The 15,206-nt window shown below is 49.9% G+C and overlaps 5 protein-coding genes across 6 annotated transcripts in view; 4 read left to right on the forward strand and 1 right to left on the reverse strand.

The window, feature by feature from the left end:
* Nucleotides 1-15,206, forward strand: part of LOC114507421 (GTPase IMAP family member 8) — a 772,814-nt gene that overhangs the window by 610,012 nt on the left and 147,596 nt on the right.
* LOC114507465 (GTPase IMAP family member 4-like) overlaps nucleotides 1-15,206 on the forward strand; it is a 658,105-nt gene that overhangs the window by 433,006 nt on the left and 209,893 nt on the right. The window lies entirely within an intron of this gene.
* Nucleotides 1-15,206, forward strand: part of LOC114508181 (GTPase IMAP family member 7-like) — a 251,484-nt gene that overhangs the window by 231,972 nt on the left and 4,306 nt on the right. The window contains exon 1 of one of the 2 annotated variants that reach the window (XM_028526189.2): nucleotides 12,859-12,914. The exons of the other annotated variant lie outside the window; for it this stretch is intronic. The gene's annotated coding sequence lies outside the window, so the exon portion shown is untranslated. Of the gene's footprint in view, nucleotides 1-12,858; nucleotides 12,915-15,206 lie in introns of those variants that run through there. 2 annotated transcript variants of the gene reach the window in all.
* LOC114507451 (GTPase IMAP family member 4-like) overlaps nucleotides 1-15,206 on the reverse strand; it is a 122,122-nt gene that overhangs the window by 57,974 nt on the left and 48,942 nt on the right. The gene's annotated exons all lie outside the window — the stretch shown is intronic.
* LOC114507468 (GTPase IMAP family member 7-like) overlaps nucleotides 12,834-15,206 on the forward strand; it is a 265,099-nt gene continuing 262,726 nt past the window's right edge. The window contains exon 1 of the mRNA XM_036011036.1: nucleotides 12,834-12,914. The gene's annotated coding sequence lies outside the window, so the exon portion shown is untranslated. The remainder of the gene's footprint in view (nucleotides 12,915-15,206) is intronic.

Genomic DNA, 15,206 nt, shown 5'->3' on the forward strand with positions numbered 1-15,206 from the left:
GGTACAGGGGCCACCCAGGACCCTAGAGGGTCCCTTCAGAACTTCCCAGAGTCTGGGGTGGGATTTGGAAAGTTCTCTGCAGTTCCAGACACCCGGCCTCTGGGCTGCAGGACACACGGGGTCCCTGGAGAACGGAAAGCATGCAGGGCCCTGTGTGTCAGACCTCCTCGGGGCAGGTGTGCTCACCTCGTCCAGGGCTTCTGACCCCCATGTGTGGGCATTATCCAGGGGACTCTGGGAAAGGTGCATTTCTCAGTGGGTTTGGTTCACGTGTCTGTACTGTCAGAACATAAGCAGCCCCGCGCCCCCGCCCTCCCATGATTCCGAGGCGCTCAGTCTGGACCTGGGTCTCTGGGTCGGTCTCCCCAGTCCAGCCCCTCATCCTGCTGGGAGCGGGGGGATCTCAGGGGCTCAGCTGCCCACACACCCTGGCAGCTTAGGGTTGGGAGCAGTGTCTAGGGGCAGAGTTAGGGCAAGGGTGTGAAGACCAAGTTCACGACCTCGGCCACCTCCTCCAGCAAGACCCTGTGTGGACACCTGGGAGCAGAGTGCAGTGTTTTGGGCGGTTCAGCCCGGGGCCCACACCACTGTCCCTTTGTCTCCTGTTCTCAGGGCAGACCTGCAGCCCTGTCCTCAGAAATCTCTTGCCTGTGCGAATACGCACGTGGGGAGAGTGTGCTGCCATCTCAAGGGAGTTTTGGTCCCTGCAGGAGAGCGACCCCCCCCCCCCCCCCCCGCTCCTTGGGATGCGAGCCCTTGGGATAGGGTTGGTCCTGTGGGCACTGGGGCTGGGGGAGCTGCGGCCACAACCTGCTCTGTGTGGGACTCAGGGCATCCTGAGTGTCTCCTTCTAGGTCCCGAGCCCCTTCCCACTGCCCTCTGGCCCAGAGCCACTCACTCAGGGAGCCTCCTGCCCACACTGCATTCCTCTCCAGGCTCACAGCCCTCCTCCCTTGGGGCACCATCCCCCTGGGGGCTTACCTTTCCTGCAGGGAGACAACAGTCCAAGAAGCCCCAGACCAACTGCTGTCCTCTGGTTTGAGTTCCTTTAGGTACCAGGGGAAGTGTCCTGCCTCTCAGATCTCAGAGAGCAGGAAACCCAGGGGTGGGGTGGAGGTGGGGCCTGGCATGACAACTTAAAGAGACAGGAACACTCCTAACTGAGGAAGTGGGGAGGCTGAGTTCCTACTGGGAAATTACACTGTGGTCCATGGTGGTGTTCTCTGAAGGTCCCTGTGACACCAACAGCTTGTCCCCCCAGGGGCAGTAACCTCAAGGGACAAGAGCATGTAAGGTTCTGAGGCCTGTATTCACTTCTAGACTTGTCCACAAGTCTTAACTGCTTTGCTTGCTAGGCATTTTCCTATAAAATGCCCTCTCCAGAGCCTCCTTCCTTGGGCCAGTGCCACAAAGGCGACCCTGTCTGCCAGGAACGCCCTAGGCAGGGTCTCTGGAGTCTCAGTAGAAAGGAAGGCTTTTCCGAGCGTCCAGCAGAGGGCCGCAGGGAGGGGAGGAGCACTCTCACCCAGAGCCGCCCCAGCCCCTCTGCAGGTGTCTGCCGCCAGGGGGCCAGGAGACCTGAGGAAGGTGAGGAAGCAGACAGGTTTGGTGTAGAGGGAGGAAGGCTGCCCTGGGGTTATGGGGGTGTGGGGCCTGGGCCTGGGCAGGTCAAGGACAACATGTGACAGGGCCCGATTCACTGAGACTCCCTGGAGGTGACATTGCCCATAGATGGTGAGGGCTTTGACTTCATCTGAAGTTCAGGGGCTGGAGTCTGATTTCGGCCCATTATTGCCAGCTCATCATTGATAATGAAGAACCCAACGCCCACTGAACCCTCCTACTGTCCCCCCCACTCCCCCCAGCTCTACTGAGATGTGATTGACATGTAACGTTGTGGAAGTGTAAAGTACAGAGTGTGCTGGTTTGAGCATTTACCTGTCAGCAAAGACAATCACCACCATAGCGATCACTGGGGTGCTACCACCTGCACCACTCCCATGACTCCTGTGTCTGTTCTGTGGTGACAACACTGAAGATCTGCTCTCCTAGCAACTTCCAGGGACACAACACAGTGTCATTGACTCCAGTCACCATGTGCGGTATTTCATCCCCAGAACTAACTCATCCCTAAGTGACCGATGTGCAGTCTGACCACCGTCCCCCCATTCCCCACCTGCCTGCCCCTGCTAGCAGCCAGACTGCTCTTGTCTCTGAGAGTTTGAGTGTTTTTTAATTCCTCATTGAAAGTGATGTCACACAGTGTTTATTACCGTGTCTGAGTAACATCACCTAGCAAATGCCCTCCAGGTCCATCTGCAAGTGGAAAGATGTCCTTCTGATTCTCATGGCTGATCACACACACACACACCCGCAAAAGTAGGTTTACTTTTTTGTGAGTACACAAAACAGAGGTTAATCTTGTATCACCATTTATTAATTACTATTTTTTACTCACGACCCTAAACCCACTTCTGCCCCCTCCTGCACACTCTGTCCCTCATAGCTCTCACGTGACCTTTGTCCATGGGACCCTACACAGGACCTTAGGTGGCTCCCACACTCGGCTGCTGTGAGTAGCGCTGCAGTGAGCAGGGAGGTGCCGAGGCCTCTGTGGGGTCCTGTGCTCGTTCCCTGTGGATGGCGTCCTTGTGGAGCAGGTGGTGGTGCCGTTCTCAGTTGTTTGGTGACTCTCCGTGCTGTTTTCTGGAGTGGCCGCCCCACTTTCCATTCCCATGGACAGTGCACAAGGGTTCCCTTATCCCCACGTCCTCACCAACACTTGTTATTTCTTGTGTTTTTGACAATACCCATTCTAACAGGAGTGAGGTGCTGTCTCATTGTGGTTTTGATTTGCATTTCCCTGATAATCAGTGATGTCGGGCAGCCCTTTCTGTTGGCCATTTACATGTCTTTTTTGAAAAGATGTCTATTCAGTCTGTCTGCCCATTTTTAAAAAGGGATTGTTTGGTTTCTGCTACTGAGGTATAGGGGTTCCCACATATTTTGCATGTTAATCCCGGATCAGATACATGACTGGCAAATGTTTTCTGCCGTTCTGTAGATTGCCTTTTCATTGTGTGGGTGGCTTCCTTTGCTCTGCAGAAGCTTATTAATTTGATGTTGTCCCACTTACTTATTTTTGCTTCTGTTTCCTTGCTTTTGGGGTCAGATCCAAACAATGATGACCAAGACTGATGTCAAGGAGCTTATACCCCTTGTTTTCTCTTAGGAGGTTTATAGTTTCAGGTGATATGTTCAGATCTTCGTCCCTTGGAGGTGATTTTTGTGTATGGTGTCAGACTGGAGTCCAGCTTCCTTCTTTTTCACGTGGTTGTCCTGTTTCACAGCACCGTTCATCGAAGAGACTCTCTTTTTCCCCTTGTATGTTCTTGACTCATTGGTTGTGAATTAATTGACCATTGATTCCTGGGTCTCTGTTTTTCCCCCGTTGATGTATGTGTCTGTTTTTGTGACCATACCATACTTTTTTCATTAGTGTAGGTTTGAAATATAGTTTGAAACCAGGGTATGTGATGCCTCCAGCTTTCTTATTCTGTTGTAAGACTGCTTTGACTATTCAGCATCTTTTGAGCTTCTATAAAAATTTTAGGAATTTTTTCTATTTCTGTGGAAAATGCCATTGGAACGTGGACAGAAATTGTGTTGAATCTGTAGATTGTTCTGAGTTGTGTGGACGTTTGAAAAATAGTAATTCTCCCAATCCATAAGCACAAGATAGCTTTCCATTTATTGTGTCTTCTTCAATTTCTTTTAGCAATATCTATAGTTTTCAATATACAGATCTTTCAGCTCCTCTTTCAACTTAAATTTGCTCCTTGGTATTTTATTCTTTATGATGTTATTGTACGTGGGATTATTTTCTTAATTTCTCTTTCTGATAGGTTATTATTAGTGTATGAAAATGCAACTGATTTTTTGTATTTGTACGTTGATTTTGTGTCCTGCACATGTACTGAATTTGCAGGACAAAAATTTGCTTTTTATTTCTCACAGTTTCTTTGTGCATGTGGATTCATTAGGATTTTCTCTATATAACATTATGTCAATTGCAAATAGAGACCATTTTACTTTTTTGTTTTTTATTTGGATGTCTTTTATTTTCCTCATGCCTAATTGCTCTGACCAGGACTTCCAGTAGAATGTTGAATAAAAGTGGTGAGAGTGAGCATCCTTGTATTGTTCCTGAACTTGGAGGAAAAGCTTTTAGCTTTTTACTCACAATGATCTTAGCTGTGGGCTTGTCACATATGGGCTTTGTTTGTGCCCAGCGTGTTAAGAGTTTTTATTATGAAAGAGTTGGATTTTGTGCAATGTTTTTTCTTTATTTATTGAGGTGATGAAATAACTTTGATCTCTTACATTTCGAATGTGATGCATCCCTTGGACTGACTGAGGGATGCCGACCCCTTCTCATCCGGAACAGTGTCTTTTCTGCCTGATGGCCCTGGTCAGACCCTCCTGTGCAGAGTGGGAATGAAGTGGCAGGAGCAGGCCTCTCTGTCTTATTCCTGATATTTGGGAGAGTTTTCCCTCCATCATCACTGAGTAGGTACCAGCTGTGGGATTCTTACAGATGCCTTTTAGCAGATTGTGGAAGTTTCTCTCTCTTCCTAGATTATTGCATGTTTTTATTTTGAAAGGGTGGTCAGTTTTGTCAAGTGCTTTTCTAAATCTAGAAGGATTATCATGCATTTTTCTTCTCCATTCTGTTGATAATGGTTTATTACACTAACTGATTTCTGAATGTGAACCCAGTATTACATTCTTGGGATAGATTCTACTTGGTCATGGTGTATATGCCCTTTTACATATTGCTGGATTCTTTTTTTGGTATTTTGTGATGGATTTTCCCATCCACTATCATAGGAGATATATTATCTGTAGTTATACATCATCAGAGAAGCAATCGGGCCTGGGTTTTTCTTGGTAGGTAATATTTTTTATTAGTAATTTAATCTTTTTGTGTATTATTGGTCTATTTAGTTGTTCTATTTTTTCCTTGAGTCAATTTTGGTAGTTTATGAATTTTTCCATTTCATCTGTGCTAATTTAAGGGGCATAAAATTATTTATGGTATTTCTTTATCATTGTTATATTTTGATAAACTCAGTAATAATATCCCTCTTTTTATTCCTGATTTAGTAATTCTCTATCTGTTTTTAGTCATACTAACTGAAGATCTGTCAACTTGTTGATGTTTTCAAGGAAACTAGCTTTGGTTCTGCTGGTTTTCTGTAGTGTTTTTCTATTCTCTAGTCCATTAGTTTCCATGCTACTCTTTACTATATTGTTCTTATGACTGTTTTAGGTATAGACTGCTGCCTCAATCACTCTTTAATGTGGAATAGTAGGTTATTGGTTTGAGGTCATTGTTCTCTATTCAGTGTAGCTCCATGTGAATTTCCATCTACAAATTTTCCTCTGAGTGTTGTTTTAGCTTCCCCTCATTAGGGTTTGCTGTATTGCTCGGGGCCTGGTGCAGAGGATGGCAGCCTCTGGTCTCCCACCTCACCCCCTCCCAGCAGGGACCCTCCATCCTACCTGGGAGCTGGAGCGTGGGCAGCCGGGGTCCCCTCATTTGTAGCCTGCTGGGCCTGGACTGGAGCCTGTGAGCTATGAGTAGAGCAGCAGAGAGCTGCTGGCTGCACTCACTGGACTTGTCCTGCAGCTCATATCAGGAGGGGTGAGAAATGCTGCCCCTGCCCTGGATGGTGAGGCACCGAGCTCTACCGGAACTCTGGCGAAAAGTCCCCGTCTGCTTGGCCACACCTGCCCAGAATGGCGTTTCCTTCCAGCTGAGCTGAAGGTGAGCTGGGGAGGGAGGAAGGAAGTCATGGCTCAGGTACCACACGGACTCCCACTCCTCTCACTAAGGTTCAGTAGATTTTTAAAAAATAACAATTTTTCATTAACTGTGTAAATTTAGGGAAACTTTTAGAGACTTTAACTGAAAAGTTCCCCAGCTGTGGTTGTCCCACTTGTAAGGAGTCTGCGGGGTGCCTCACGTGCCGTCTGGCAGAGGAAGCCCCCTCAGTGGTTTCAGAATGAAGGTGGCAGTGAGCAGGCTCCCTCCCTGTCCTTCCTGCTGAGTGCAGGGATTTGGTGTCACTTGGCTTCCACTTCTTGTTGTGTTGTCATGGCATTGACATGGCATTCATTGAATGAAATATTGCCAATTGGAAAACTCAGGGACAGCTGCCATTGTCCCCCAAATGGCCACCCTCATCTAGAGCCCTTGGCCTTCCACCTGCTGCAGACATTGGACCTGCAGAGGATCGGAGATGTGCTGGTGTCTCCTTGTGTTTCCACAGAGTCCTCTGTGGTCGTGCACAGCTCAGACATGAGTCCTGTGTTCTGATTTTCAGGTGATGCTGCTTCATGACCATCAACACTAGAAAACTGTGAGGCTGCTCAGCTGCTCATTCACCACTCAGCTCTGAGAGCTGTGTTATTGGAGGATGAATGTTAGCCACATCCCGGAGCACCTACTCCAGTGTGGGGAAGATGGCGAGCTGTCAGGTTCCCATCAGAGTCCAAGTGCTTGGGGTCGTGTCTGCTCTGCATGAGGACCTGGTGTGGGTAGAAGTCTCCCGGGAAAACTTCCACGGCCCAGCCTCAGGCAGTTGCAGCCTGGGAGGGTCTGGGTAGGTCCTGAGCACAGGTCAGTGTGGTGTGCACAGGGAGGGCTCTTCTTGGCCCAGCCTTTCTTTCTCCTCTCACTTGTCTGAACACACAGCACAGGTACAAATAAGGAATGTGGGCTCTGTCACTGAGCTCTCTAGCCTGTGCTGTGACCACAGCTCTAAGTGACTGGTGGCAGACGCTTTGCTGTGCGCACGTGAATTCACAGGAAACTACCCTGTAGCTCATTTTTCTGAAATAGAGTGGATTAGGAGAAAGAAAAAAAAACTTTTTGTGCTATGTGCTGAGATATACATTAAAACTGTCGCTTTGTTCCTTGATACACTTGTATTTATAGCATTTATTATCAGTGATAAAGCACTTAAGAAATTTTCTTTGGGCCTGGCTGGGTAGCTCAGCTGTTCAGAGCATCACCAAGATACGCCGAGGTTGGGGGTGTGATCCCAGGTCAGGGCACATGCAGGACTCAACCAGTGATGCACCAGGAAGTGGAACAACAGAACGATGTTTCTCCCCTGCTCAAATCAATACATAAAAATACAGGGAAATAACATCTGTTTATGGTAGGCTGGGATTGAAGGAACGGAAGATGTCAAAATAAATGGAAAGAAATGTGGATAACATCAGAAATTGTGCAAACCAAACCGAAAATCCCAAAAAGAGGGCTAGTGCATGATGCTACCAGCTGGATGGAACAGCCTCTGAATTCTCACCCCGGTGCCTGTTCTAAGCAGCCTCTCCCTTGGCCCCTGGTATCTCGGGATGGAGAAGATTCAGGGTGGGTGTGTGACAGGACATACTGTGCAGTAGGTATTCCCAGATAAGAAGAGGACAGCAGCCAGTCCCAGATAAGCAGTTATCTCCAGGTCGTATGCTAACCCTGCTTTCTGCTCCTGCATGCCCGCTTTCAGCAGCTGCATTCCTCCCCACTCCTCCTTTACCTTTGTAACAAGAATATAAATCAGCCCCAGTCTAAAACTCGGTGCCCAGAATTTGGAATTTATCTCCTCTAGGTCCGCATGCATGAATAAACTGCACTTTGTAAACTCTCAGGCTGTCTGAGTCGTCTTTTTCGTAACAGGTGCACACAGACGTGTGGGTTAGGGTGGGAGGGGATGGACCAGCCTTGGCTGATGAGAGAGAAAGGGACCTGAGGCAGGGCTGAGATGACAGGAACCAGGGGAAGCTCACCTGCGTCCCTGCTTCTTGCTTCCTTGGCAGCTGGTGCCAAGTGGGGAATGGACAGTGACTGACACCTGTCATTGCCTGTGACTCTCCCTCCCTCTGCTGACCATGGGACTCAAAGCATGGGAGAAGGGGGCCCATAGTAATACTGCTCCCTCACACCAGACCCCTGAGGTCAAGAGTCCCAGGATGGGTCCCTCCATGTGGGATCCTTGGAAGACCCTGTTTGTTGTCTCAGGTTTATCACTACAATTAACCAACATCTGAGAAGAAGTGAGGGTGTGGGGCCAGGGCTCAGGATCCCTACCCCTGGGAGGGTCTGGGCCCTTGTCCTCATGGGGCAGGGACCAGACATTGTCACGTGATGTCACTCCCTGGGAGGCATGGGACTTAGTGATCTGACACCCCCTGTCTTCCATCTGTAAAGACACCTGAGCTCAGAGGGGTGTGGCTGTGCCCAAAGCCTCAGATCCTGAGAGTGGCTGGTCAGAGCCACTCACCCCTCCTGACTGCAATTCACGGGTTAATGGCAGACACCTGCACTGATGTGCTCATAGGACAGGTGGCTCTGAAGCCCAGGGAACAAAGCAGTGTCACTGGGCTAAGGGAAGGGGACACATTGTCAGACATTTTGGTCATCCTGTGCTGTCAGCCAAGGCTGGTGTCTCCTGAGTGTTTCAATGCATGAAAGCTCGTGTTGTCTTGTTTTGTAAGGGATAGTGCCCTCCTCTGTGTTTTAGATAAAACTCTTTATTCTTTTTATAAAATTAAATTTATTGGAGTGACACTGTTTAATAACATTGTACAGATTTCCAGTATACGATTCCCTGACACATCATCTGTGTATTGCACTGTGTGCCCACCACTCACAGTCAGCTCTCCTTTTGTCACCACACATTTGACCTCCTTTACCCTTTGCCAGCCCTCCTTCCCCCTGGTGAATTCCCACTGTGGTCCATGTCTGTGAGATTCTGTCTGACTCCTCCTTCTAGCCGGTGGGCCTGGAGCTGATGTCACACAGAGGGGGTCTCAGGACCTGCTGAGCCCACAGCAGTCTGGCTGGTGGCCCATCCATGTAAGAGTTCAAGAACCACTCAGTTCCTCTGTGTCTCTCAAAACAAAAGGTTTTGGTTTTGTTTTCGTGTTGTATAAACTGAGGACAACCGTGACCTTCCTCTGTAAGGGGCCTGAGGTCAGAAAGGGAAACAGTAAAGAGGATGTGGTGGGAGAAGCTTGGGCAGTGGGCACAGGGTCAGGAGAGTTCAAGGTCTTTCTAAGAAAGTCAGCAGTTCTTGGCCCCTAGGCCCCCAGGTCCTCCTCGTCCAGTTGTGCAGGTGCCACTGGGAGGGACATCCATGAGTCATGCAGAGAAGGGTCCCTGGTTGTGCTGAGGGTGGAACAGGAGGAGGCAGGAGAGACGGGAGGAAAGGAGGAAGGTGTTCTATGTGATTCCAAGGGCGGGTGAAACAGTGTCCCACACACTGTGTCCAGAAAGCTGCACAAACTTCTGGCCCACAGGCCTAGGAGCGCTGAATGAAAATGCCGGCCAAGTGCTGCTCACTCTGAAGGCTCCTCAGAGTCTCCTTCCTGGCTGGTGCCCAGCTTCTCAGGGCAGCTGGCAGTCCTTGGAGGTCCTTGGCTGGAGGCTGCAAGGATCAGACCTCTTGCCTTCTGCACTTGACAAGGAGAAATCAGGCAGTACCCCCACAATGAGCTCAGACACCCCTCAATCCAACACTCTAGTTCATTGCTTACAAGCTCTTCCTTCCACCCAGCAGCAGACAGGACTCCCCGACTCTCCCTGACTCTGGAACACCACCCTCTTTCCCCCTGGGATCCAGTGACAGGGTCCTCATTTTGATCTGAGATCTGGTGTTTAATATTCAAATGCCCAGCACAGTCCCTCCAAGGCAACCTCTCCCTTTGCTCCCGTGTGCTTCGGCATTCTCCTCGTGCCTGTCCATCCCCAAGTCCACAGCCACAGTCACAGGGCAAGGATGGTTTTAGACCAGTGCCCACTTCCTGGTTCTGACCCCCACCCAATGAAGGAAATATTCCTTTTTATTTATTTATTTTTATCCCTGCCCCATTTATTGAGTGTATTTGCAGTGACCTTGGGAACCACAATGATGGAGGTATCAGGTGTATAATTTCACAACTCACTATCTGTACCCTGTATTATGTGTTGACCACCCAGGTCAGGTGTCTGCCCATCACCATTTAACCCCCTGTGCTCTCCTCCACCAGCCCTGACCCCCCCTGGGCAATCACAACACTGGTGTCTGTGTTCATGAGTTTCTCGTTTCTTTTTCTTCAATCCCTCCACTCAAACCCCCACCCAGCTCTCCCATGACCTCCCACCACCGTCAGTGTGCTCTCTAGTAAGTACCTCATTTTCCCATCAGCAGTGTGAGCTGCAGAGAGGTTCACTTACCCACCCCCAAGAAAGCCATGTCTGATCCCCAGAGCCTGTGAATGTCACCTCATTGCTAAAGGGTCTTTGCAGATGAGGTTCATTCATGGTGGGGTGATGGGGAGATTGTCCTGGGCTCTCTGATTGGGTCCCACACAGAACCACAACAGCCCTGAGAGGAGGAGACAGGACGATGTAAGGAGGAAGAAGCCATGTGATGATGGCAGCCCCCACTGCAGTGGCGCGGTCACAAGTCAAGGAATTCCGGCAGCTGTTAGAAGGGGGAGAGGTGAGAGGGATTGTCCCCTGGAGCCTCCAGAGAGACTAGCCCTGATGATACCTTCACTTTGTCTCTGTGAGACTAATTTGAGGCCCCTGGCCTCCAGGGCTGTAAAAAAATAAATTTGTGATCTCCTAGGCCGCTGGGTTGTCTTTACTTTGTGATGCAGCAACAGGGCACCCACACACCAGGGCTGATGGTTCATTCATGGGGGAGTCAGGACAGCGTGAGGGACTGGTCCTTTTACCTCCTGTTGTTATTTCTGCAATGATGTAGTAACCTACTAGGTTTGAGCTTTGAATTCATCTACATCACAGCACCAAAAAGTGTCCTGAGCTCCACAAGGCAGACCGTGATAAAACGTGAAGAAATGTTTTCTCATAGCCCAGCCTTTGAAAAATTTTTATACAACCACATGTGTGTGCATATGATGTAAAGAGTGAACAGAAGAAGAATAAAGGAAACTGCACAAAAGGAAGTGTGACTTTCTCCAAAATTCATGTCCTTGCTCTGACAATGTGGTAGGAGAAACATCCAGGGAGTGCAGTGGGAGGAGCAGTTTCAGGAATCACAGGCGGGTCCAGCAGCAGGGGGACAGGTGGCTCACAGCAGAGCTGGAAGGGCACAGGAGCCCCTCATGATGAGGAGTGTGGCCATGTGAACAGTCAGGGGAGAGGTGAGACGACCCTCCTTCTGTCACAGTCTCCTAGAGAAGGATTCCCCTACCTGTGTTGGGGTCAGGGTGGGGCTGCCGTGTTCTGAGGGCTCCTTTGTGGCCAATGGCCTCAATGCTGTTCCCATTCAAGACCCGCATCCCATCCCTGCAGCATCTGTGGATTCTCTCAACCTCTTCCCTCTTCCCATTGGGGAACTGAACTGTGCACCTGAGCGTCATGCCTGCAGAAGCAAGAAGTTCACCAGGAAAACACGCCAAGGCAGCTTCTGGCAGGACAGGGTTCACCCAAGGACTGTGCAGAGTGGCCTGAGACTGGTCATGGGGGAACAGGTTGAGCAGGAGATGAGGTCCTGGCTGTGCTGCTGAGTCACACCCGTGCAGCAGGGTAAGGGTTAGCCCCCTGGGGAGTGACCTGTGGGGCTGCCCAGGGCCCTGTGCTGAGAGGGGCCCCTCGGGTGGGTCAGTGCTCTGTCAGTGGCATCCTGAAATCTTCTGATGTTTAAACAGTGGGCGTGGCATTTTCTGTGTGTGAGCCAGACCCTGTGAATTTCGTAGCCGGTCCTGCTCTGTGTCACTATTGGAAGTCAGGAAACTGTGACCTGGCCCCTCCCAGTGACTGAGTCATTAGCACCAATAATTGGTCCAATGCTCTGGACCAATGACAGGTCATGAACACCCTCATTTCCAGATCTTGCTGCTTCCCCGCATTGGGAGCCAACCTATTCTCCCCTACTTCCTGCCACATCTGGTCCTCTTAGTACCTACCCAAAAGCTTAAGAGTTGATGGATAAAATTTCAATTTGTTGAACCAAAATAAATAATAATAACAAATGTTGTTATGGTGATGCAGCAGATGACTGCAACATCGTGTCCACTGTGAGAGTTTGACAGCCCGCCTCTCGCTGCAAATTGGTTCCAGAACTTTTGGCACCCATCCCCTGGGTGAATCTCAGACAGGTGCCTCCTTCTGGCCTGGGGTTGGGGGAAGAAAGAAAGGGTGGGAGGGAAATTGTATCTGCTCCCTGGGAGCATCTGTACCTGTCAGACCCTGTGCACTCTCAAGCTGGCAAGGACCATATGAAAACCCAGAAGGGCTGTGTGGTCACAGAGACTTTTCCCCAAACCCCCTTTCCTTTCTTCCCCGTGGTTCCCAATGGTATAGATCCCTCCAGCTCTGCACCTGACTCCTGTAATTTCTGAATGAGGAACTGAGACCCTCCTGAAAGACTGGACTCAATGCCCATATCATACAGTCAACACCAGCACCCAAGGGCACCTCAACTCACGTGCCCAACTTCCTTTTCCAGAATCGCCCGGACATTGCCCACAGCATAGCAAAGATGATAAGATGGTGTATTGGGCTTTCTGGGCAACACTTGGGTCATTTAATAAGGGCCTTTGGGATCCACCACCAGCATCCAAAATGCTGAACATAGCTCTGGAAATTCTGGTGCAGGAGTGGACACATCAATACAAGTTTGGAATTTGGCAAAACTGCAGCACCACCAAGTTACAGGACACTGTTTCTGCCTCTTTAAAGGCAAACAGGTCCACCCCTGGCCCCACCCAACCTCAGCTTCCTGGCTCAGTGCTTTTAAGGGTGTGAACTCTCTCCTCACAGTTAAAGCACAAGCAGCAGCCGAAAGAGCTTCCTTGGAGAAAACCCGGGAACTCCTCAGAGGGTTGAAGGGAAGGTGAGCCTGGCTGAGACCCAGCTGAGCCACAGGGCTGGGAGGGCAGTGGGGCCAGGGCAGGTGCAGGGGGTGGTTCTGGTCTGAGGAGGCACCAGGCACTGTGCCAGCCGCACAGCGGGACAAGGGGGCTATCACAGGTTAGTGGGGGGGGGGGGTTTGGGAGGAGAGTAAGGGGCTGTGTTATGAACACAATGTCCTGAGTGTCATATGGACAAGACACATGTGTGTTGACAGGGGTGCCTTCATGCGTTTGCTGGTGTGATGGACCCTGGTGCTGCTGATGAGCCTTCCTCCTCCCTTGATGGGAAACTGGTGTCCCCAGGGCAGGTGGTCAGAGCTGCCGGCCATGTAGAGACCAGGCTGTCCAAGTGCTTCTGTCCACTGCCAAGATCAGGATCCCAGGCCTTGTGGTGGCCCTCCAGGGGTGGCCCTCATCCCTGGTGGCAGAGGAATCTAGGACGCAGGGTCCATCACTCAGCAGGGAGAAGCCGGGGCCCCACAGTGTGACATGGGCCATGAGGAGAATCCCGGGGGAGCACAGGGCTCTTGTGAGGGAGCAGTGCAGAGAACCCCCTATTCCCCCCTCAGGCTGGCGTTCCTTCAGTCCTGGGTTCTGGGAGAGAGGGGGTGCCTGTCCCTGCCCGCTCCCTGTCCAGCTTGGCCAGTGAGATTTTAGAGTTGGGGGCAGGAGGGAGTCAGGCAGAGGCCACTGTGGGCCCTGGTCAGGGGAAAGGCGGGAGTCAGGGGGACTTTCAATGGAATCCGTGCGCTGCCCAGTGCCCGAGAGCACCGTGACCTTGAGCAAGTGTCTCAGCACTTTTGAGCCACATCACGTCCTTATTTTAAAAGTGAGCATAACAGCCCCAGCCAGGTTGCCCAGTTGTTTGAAGTGTCTTCCTGTACTCCAGAAGGTTATGGGTTCGATCCCCGTCAGGGCATATACATAGGTTGTGGATTCAGTCCCCAAGTGGGGTGCAGGCCAGATGCAACCAATCAATGTTTCTCTCTCACATGGACATTTCTCTCTCTCCTCTCTTTTCTCTCTAAAATCAATGGCCATATCCTTGGGTGAAGATGAAAAAATGACAAAATAATGAAATGAGTTTCCTTGCCAGCTCTTTTTGGGGAGTAAATGAGATAATGCAAAAATATTTATCTGGGTGCTTACTATAGAGTGCTCAGTAATTGTGGTCCTATACCCGGACTAAACTTGTAGTTGTGGACATTTTAACTGTTTCCAGATAAAGGGAAGAGTAAAGGGAACTTCGACCTGCACCGAGCTTCAACAGGCACCCTCTGATGCCAGTCTGGTTTCATCCACAGACTCACTCCTCCCTCCCCTCCCTACAGCGTTTGGAAGCAGGTGTCAGACATTGTCTTGTTTACCAGTGAATATGAATTTGAAACCACTGAAAAACATTGCCATCCCAGACGTCAAAGAGCAGCTACAATTTTTTTTAAAGAAAGCTCATTTTTAAAAAGATTCCATTGATTTTTAAAGAGAGGGGAAGGGAGGGAGAGAAAGGGAGAGAATCATCAATGTGTGGTTGCCTCTCGCATGCCCTACTGGGGACCTGGCCTATAACCTAGGCCTGTGCCCTGACTGGGAATCAAACCAGTGATCCTTTGGTTCTCAGGCTGGTGGTCAATCCACTGAGCCATAGCAGCCAGGGCAGCAACTAGAATTTTATAAAAACAGTTACCACCTGCATTCATATTTTGCTGATTTTCTCATAATTTAAAAGTCATTTGAAGTAGGATCCAAATAAGATCCATAAATAACAACTGTTTCATATTCTCTCAAATGCATATTAATATATCAGTTTCTACCTTCCCTGTTGCTTTCTGGGAGATTTCTCTGGGTAAGAAAGGGGGGTCTCTTGTCCAGTAGAGTCGGGCAGTGTGTGTCCTGTCGGTTCCATCAAAGGTGTCAGCTCACCTGCTCCTCATGTTCCAGTGTCCATGTGAATTTCTGTCTAAGGAGAGAGAGGCTTGGTCAGGTTCAGGGTGGACTGATTTTGGTGGGACCACTTCACAGGTGCAGCAGTGAACTCCTGTCAGAAGGCCCATGACGTCTGGTCGTCTGTCTGTCTGTGACATTAACTGACACTAATGGTTGCCTTAGTCTCGTTAAGGGTCACAAGTGATGACACTCAAATGCTGTCATCCCTTCCTCTTGTATGGGGTGGAATAATCCTGTGAAAAGAAAGCTCCCCTCAAGCTCTCTCTCATCTCCACGAGGAGCAGGTGTGTGAGAGACACAGATGAACACCTGACTCTTCCCCTTTGTGT

Source organism: Phyllostomus discolor, chromosome 10 (assembly GCF_004126475.2).
Source record: "Phyllostomus discolor isolate MPI-MPIP mPhyDis1 chromosome 10, mPhyDis1.pri.v3, whole genome shotgun sequence".
NCBI classification, from domain to species: domain Eukaryota; kingdom Metazoa; phylum Chordata; class Mammalia; order Chiroptera; family Phyllostomidae; genus Phyllostomus; species Phyllostomus discolor.